A 6,511-nucleotide genomic window follows, 5' to 3' on the forward strand; every position below is an offset into this window, starting at 1 on the left:
GCCAATGGACTTCATGGAGTATTACAACTTGGGTTTTGGAATACTTGTTAACTGTGGGGAGGACTCCCAATACTATAACAGCGATTGAAACCCTGTTACCCGGAGTAACTAAGGATTGCCGACTGAGGGACTATTTGTCAATCCGGTGGAATATCTTCATGTGAATTAGTAGGAAGACCTCCAGAAGATAACTATCAGTTGGGTAAGGAGTTATGAAAGTTTGAACTCAGGTAACCTAGAAAGGTCGTGATTACAACTATCTTTGCAGATGCAGCCTGCAGATGAAACTGATCATTTCATTAATAGAGAAGACAATTGGAGCCAACTCAGTTCGACTTGAGAACTAGGCCATAAGTCTAAAGACTCTAATGATCAGATAACTACTATTGGGAATGGAATGGTTCCAAGTTAGTTATCTCCTAATTGCTGAAGAGAGTGTGGTGATTTTCAAGGTCTCCAGGTGTTTGCACCTTTTAAGAATACTCTATGTTGCAAGTTATAATCAGAGAGATATATAGTTGTATAATAAATAGATGTAGTCCGTGAACACTCAGACGTGGAATATAAATATCGAAGTACCTCCCAAGCTTTAGACATCATCCAGCAATGGAGAAGAGACCTTAACAATATAATATTGTCTTTACGACTCAATTCCACTTTACTTACTTTACTTTACTCTTAGTGGTCATAAATGAAACGAGTGAAGTCTGAGCCTTCCTAGACAATCTCCGTCTACAGAAACAAATTTTGGTTGGCCTAGACAACTCTGAAGTTTATCAGGTTGTCTCCACCTAACAGTAACTACATTGAGATGATATATAGTAGCACGAAGTTCAATAGCTAGTGCAACATATATTCAGAAGGTAGTTAGTCATACCACAGGAGTAAATGTCTCAATATAGTCAAGTCCAGGGACTTGCTCAAATTCCCTCGCAACCAATCTTGCCTTATAGTGATTAGTCCTATCTGCATTTCGCTGGATTCTATAGACCCACTTGTAGGTAATTGGATTTCTATCATAGTTCCTGACATGTGTGAAGGTACCATATGCCTTCAGTGAGCTATACTCACTCTTCATTGCTTCTTGCCATCTTGCATCTGAAGCAGCATCTGAGTAACACTCAGGCTCTCTTGTTGCTTATAGTATCTCAACCACATTTAGGAGAACATCAGTCTCGAGACTGGAACTTGCTGTTAGGAATACTGGGATCTGATACCTAGGAGTCACCCTAAGTAGGGTAATCTCACCCAGAATCAGAATCTCTGGTCTCTAACACCCCCCTCTGGCCCCCTCATGGGGCCTGCATGTCATCATATATATCAATCTTAGTTGTGTCCTGTGACTATAATACCACAAAATAGAAGATGTCAGAATAGCGCTATATACATCGCTGCCATCTGTCCGAATGGATCCCGTTCACAGGGTTTATGAGAAGGAACCTTCGGCCAGGTCTGAGAAGTAGAACGGAGTAAATCCGACAACTACTCAGAAGATTACTAGGCTTCAAACATGTGATAATTTTGGCATGAGCTGTAAGTAATGGGATGTTTTTGTACAAAAAAATGGTATCAAATGGTAAAGGATCTCAGTGAGAGACCAATATATTCACATTCACCCTACAATATCCAGAAGAGTCTATAACTCTAAGGAACACTACTGTAGAAGCCATTAGACTTCACAGAGTATTGCAACTAGGTTTCAGAATAAGTAATAGTTATGAGGATAACTTCCAATCCTACAATAGTGATTGAAACCCTGTTACCCAAAGCAACCAAAGATTGCTGACTGAGGGAATATTTGGCAATCTGGTGGAATAGCATTCTGCGAATTAGTAGGAAGTCCTCCAGAAGACTTCTATCTATTGAGTAAGGAGTTATGAAGGTTTAAAGTCAAGTGACCTGAAAAAAGGTTGTGATTACGACTACCTTTGCAGATGCAACCTGCTGATGAAACTGATCATTTCATCAATGACAGAGACAATTGGAGCCAACTTAGTTTGACTTGAGAACTAGGCCACAAGTCTAAAGACTCTAATGATTGGATAACTACTATTGGGAACAGTATGGTTCCGAGTTAGTTATATTGTAATTGCCAAAGATAGTGTGGTGATTTTCAGGGTCTCCAAGTGTTCGCACCTTTCAAGAATACCCAATGTTGTGATTTATAATCAGAGAAGTACATAGTTGTATGATAAATAGATGTAGGCCGCGAATACTCAGACATGGAATATAAATATTGAAATGCCTTTCAAGCTTTAGACATCATCATGCAATGGAGAAGAGACCTTAACAATATAATATTGTTTTACGATTCTATCTTACTTTACCAAATTTTCTTCGCTCTTAGTAGTCATAAATGAAATAAGTAAACTCAAGCCTTTTTAGACAATCTCTATCTACAGAAACGAGTCTTGATTGGCCTAGACAATTCTGAAATCTATCAGATTATCTCTGCCTAACACTTGCATCTATGAGTCCAGCCTTTACTTGAATGTGACTTGACATCTGTAGGCTAATCTCAGATCTAGGATCTGGCTTTCTCTTCTCCTCCAGTCTTCTTGTCTGAGTCAGGATATCCTCTATGCGTATTTGCTCTACTAAGTTCTCTGTTTCGGCAGTAACCTGTACAGGTATTCCTTCTATGCTGGTTTCACTAGTAGGGCTCTCGTTTTGCTTGTCTTGTATCTCTACCATCTTGGGAGTAATAGCCTTGCAATCTTTTTTCCTCTTCATCAGAGTAGACCTCTTCAGGTAGTACAGCTTTTAGGACGTCCTCAAAGCTCATATTACCAACTATCTTTCTCACATCAAATATAACATTTGATGCTGTAATCATACACTTTTCAACTGTGTCCCAGAGCCTCCACATGGTAGTTGTATCATGCACATAACCTATAATGATACACAAGTGTGACCTCACAGAGAACTTCCTATTTGTATATTGTGGAGGGGGAATAAGCTTGTAGGCCATACAGCCAAAGCATTATAGATGATATATTGGAACTTTCTTTCTCACATTTAGCATCTTGTAGAGACTTTTATAGTTTAGTGGTTGACTAGGTGATCACCCATGTAGGTATGATGATGTCATGATGGCCTCTGCCTGTATGGCTATCGGTAACTTTGCATCAATTACAAAGTACGATCCTTGGTAACAAGTGTCTGAATCATCATTTCACTCTTCCCATTTTTGTACTGAACATAGGGTGGTGCAAGCTCAAACAAAATTCCTAATAGTTGGAGAATCCCTTGAAAGAGGCAATTATTATATTCTTCTCGCCCATTGTCGCATTTAAATCTTGCAATTGGCTATTGAAGATAGGCCTTATCCATCCGAACAAGGAATTCCTGGAAAGCAGAAGTCATCTCCAGTGAATCCTTACTTCTTACAAAGTATACCCAGAAACTTCTTGAGTAGTCACCTATAGAGACCACAATGTACTTTTGGCCTGAGAAGAAAGGGACAGCAATTGGGCCACAGATATCAGAGTGTATAAGTTTGAATGAGCGAGAGACTGAAGGGACTAGGGGGCATATGATATTTTGATGCTGTTTTCTGAGAATACATGGCTAACAAGTTATCATAGGAGTGGAGTCTTTGCTCTTTGGTAACAATTCTCCTACAGCAAGACAAAGAATATTTTGACTGATATGTCTAAAGTACCAGTGCCATAGCTCAAGGGAAGGCTTTGTAGTACTCACAACAGTAAAGATTTCTGCTTCTTTCTGGTTTGTTACTTCGGACTTCATCTGGTATAGGCTATTAGCAAACAGAGCCAATTTGATCTACTGGTTATTTAAGCTTGTACCATGACTCCTGATGTAACATGAGGCTTCTTTAAAGGAAATTGAGTATTGGGAGGATGATGACCAATTGAGAGTAAGGAAATTGGGAACGCTGGAACAGAGATTGTGCTAATATCAATGTAGTATTTGGGAGTAAGATTCAACTGAATCTTACCACTTTCATATATAAAGATCTTGGACCTATTTCCTAAAATTATACTAATCAGTTTAGGCAAATAAGCTAGCTGGTAAAAACTTGCTCGTGAGTAGCAGATATGGTGAGTTGCTCCCGAGTCGATTATCTACTCCAGAGAGGCTAAGATGGTCCTTCTTGCTGCACGCAGTGTTTGGACTATAGTAACACTAATAGCAGTGTATGAATGGTGATTCTCAGATCATCTCTTATGACTAAACTAAGCAGCTCACTTCTTGGTTCTGCATTTTGATTATTTATGACCGTGAAGGCTACAGTACTAGCATGTAATTGACTCTTGTCGTCTACTTCTTCCTTTTGGGTTCAATCGGTAACTATGTTGTCTGCTCATTCATCTAGGAAAATGGTTTCCTCTGTTGTTCCTTAGAAGGCTGGGGAATACTGTTGAGAAGCAAAGAGTGCACTTCCAGAGCTAAAACTGGTGTTCAGACAGCCCTGTTCCTTGGTTCTCATTTCTAGAGTAGCTTCCCCTTCTACTACTTTGGAAATTAGATTTTCTATAGTATATCCCTCAGGCTGATGGAGGGTAATATCAACAAAGCTGTTGAAAGTTGCAGGCAGAGTGGAGATCAGGTGAGATGAAAAGGCCTCATCTGAAATAGTTTTCTCTGTTCCTGCTAGATGGGATCAATACTGGAGTAGCTTTGCAATGTAAGATTAAATTGGCTTCAGGCTTCAGGCTTTGGCTGATTGAACTGCCTTGCAATCATTAGTCTACCTGCGCGAGAAGCCACACTGTCGAGCTTCTCAAGCAGTTTTTCCCACATATCTGCTGGCTCATCAATTATTGCTAATGTGCTCCTGAATCTCAGAAGTATAGGAGGCAAAGATCAAAGCATAGGCTGTTCTCTTTCTACTCTGAAACTCCTTCCACTGACTATAGTTGTTGACAGATGGCTCTACCTCTTTTCAAAGAACAATTCTAAGGCAGTCCTCACCCTGGGTAAAGGCACGAACATTGCGTGCCCAATGTGTATAGTTACTCGAATTTAGTTTGTCGAATTCATCAGACTTACAGTGATACCGATCCCTTTAAAGTGGTGTTGTGTTGTTCATGCCTATTGTAGACATGATGTTTCTCAATCTAAGCAGAGACCAAAGAGAGACCAGATTTTGGTAAACTGTTAGGTATATGAATTCGGGCTCATAACCTGTTGGAATATCTTGTATGTGAAGGGTACAGTGGTACTAGAGGTTCAATAGAGAAGTGTAGACTTTTAGAATAATGATAAGAATTATTCGTTGTACCATCTACTTGAGTACACAACGATTGTACTTATACCTCACAGAGGTATCTATATACAGTAGTTATGAGTAAGCATCCACTATGCCTAACCAGGCGTACTTCCATCACATTGAAGCCATTATTCCAACAGCGGTCTTTTTTTGGAACTATAATACCATGGAAAATTTATGAATTAACTAACTGAAAGGAAAAATCACAGCTAAGCTACTATATTAAAAGGGTCCTCAGATCCCCCAAATGTATGTATGTCGAGTCACCTATATTCTCCCCACCAACAGGTTTCCCCACCCCGGGTCCACCTTCAGGGGTTGCATGATAAGTCTGGTTCGACTTAGTAACTCTTTTGATCGTTGTGTTTGAGCCGGAGACACGGATAGGGGAGCATCTCGGGGTCGTCTAGTTTGCGGCACCTCTCTCCGATAGATGATGGGCTGGCGTGTTGGGGACTGTTGTTTGGCCCGGGTGGCTCGAGGAAGAAAGAAGGAGAGGAGTTGGGGGGGTTGGTCTATATTTATAGAGAAATTTATCTGATGCCAAGAAGTATGGTGAGATAGGGTTGAGCGGTGCTAGGATGTCAGGGTTTGACGTTGGGGTTATTAAATCTCCTAATGATGGATAGACGTTGGAGCCAAGAGGGTATTGGTAGCCAACTCTTGGGCTTTCGTGCATATGATACTACAGTTTTTCCCCTGGGGGATGTGTGACACTGCACAGATTTTTCCCCCCAATCTGCCAAGAATCTGGCCACAATTTGCTAGTATGGAAGAAAAAAAGGAGCAGTAACAGCTGGATTACTTACTTGTATAATGGCAGGATAGGCCGACAGTCCCTGTCACCATCATTTACTCCACGGATGCTCAAGCCGAAGAGGGTGCCAGCAGCTCTTTCCAATATGAGCGGCCCAACCTGACACTGTCCTGTTGAGGAGTTGCGCCCAAGCCCCTTGGGGCTGGTGAGGTAGACGTCACCAGATATTACTTGGTATGCAAAATCATAGATTCCCTTCCCCGAGGGTTATATTCTTGATTCCGGACTGGGGCGAAATTTTCTGAATGAGGTCAACATATGTCATGAACACCGTAGTGCCGCGGCGTCCTTAGTTATACACTTACTGATACCCGGGAGCATGGTGGTCTTCGACAATTCTATAAATCTTAAGCGGGATTTGAGGCAAATATTTAGGGCAACAGATGTGCCTCTCCAACCAGCTTTTCCATGCCAAGAAGTAACCAATTTTTTTGTATTCATCATGGGAAATCAATTAC

The sequence above is a fragment of the Tuber melanosporum genome, assembly GCF_000151645.1.
Source record: "Tuber melanosporum whole genome shotgun sequence assembly, scaffold_30, strain Mel28".
NCBI classification, from domain to species: Eukaryota; Fungi; Ascomycota; class Pezizomycetes; order Pezizales; family Tuberaceae; genus Tuber; species Tuber melanosporum.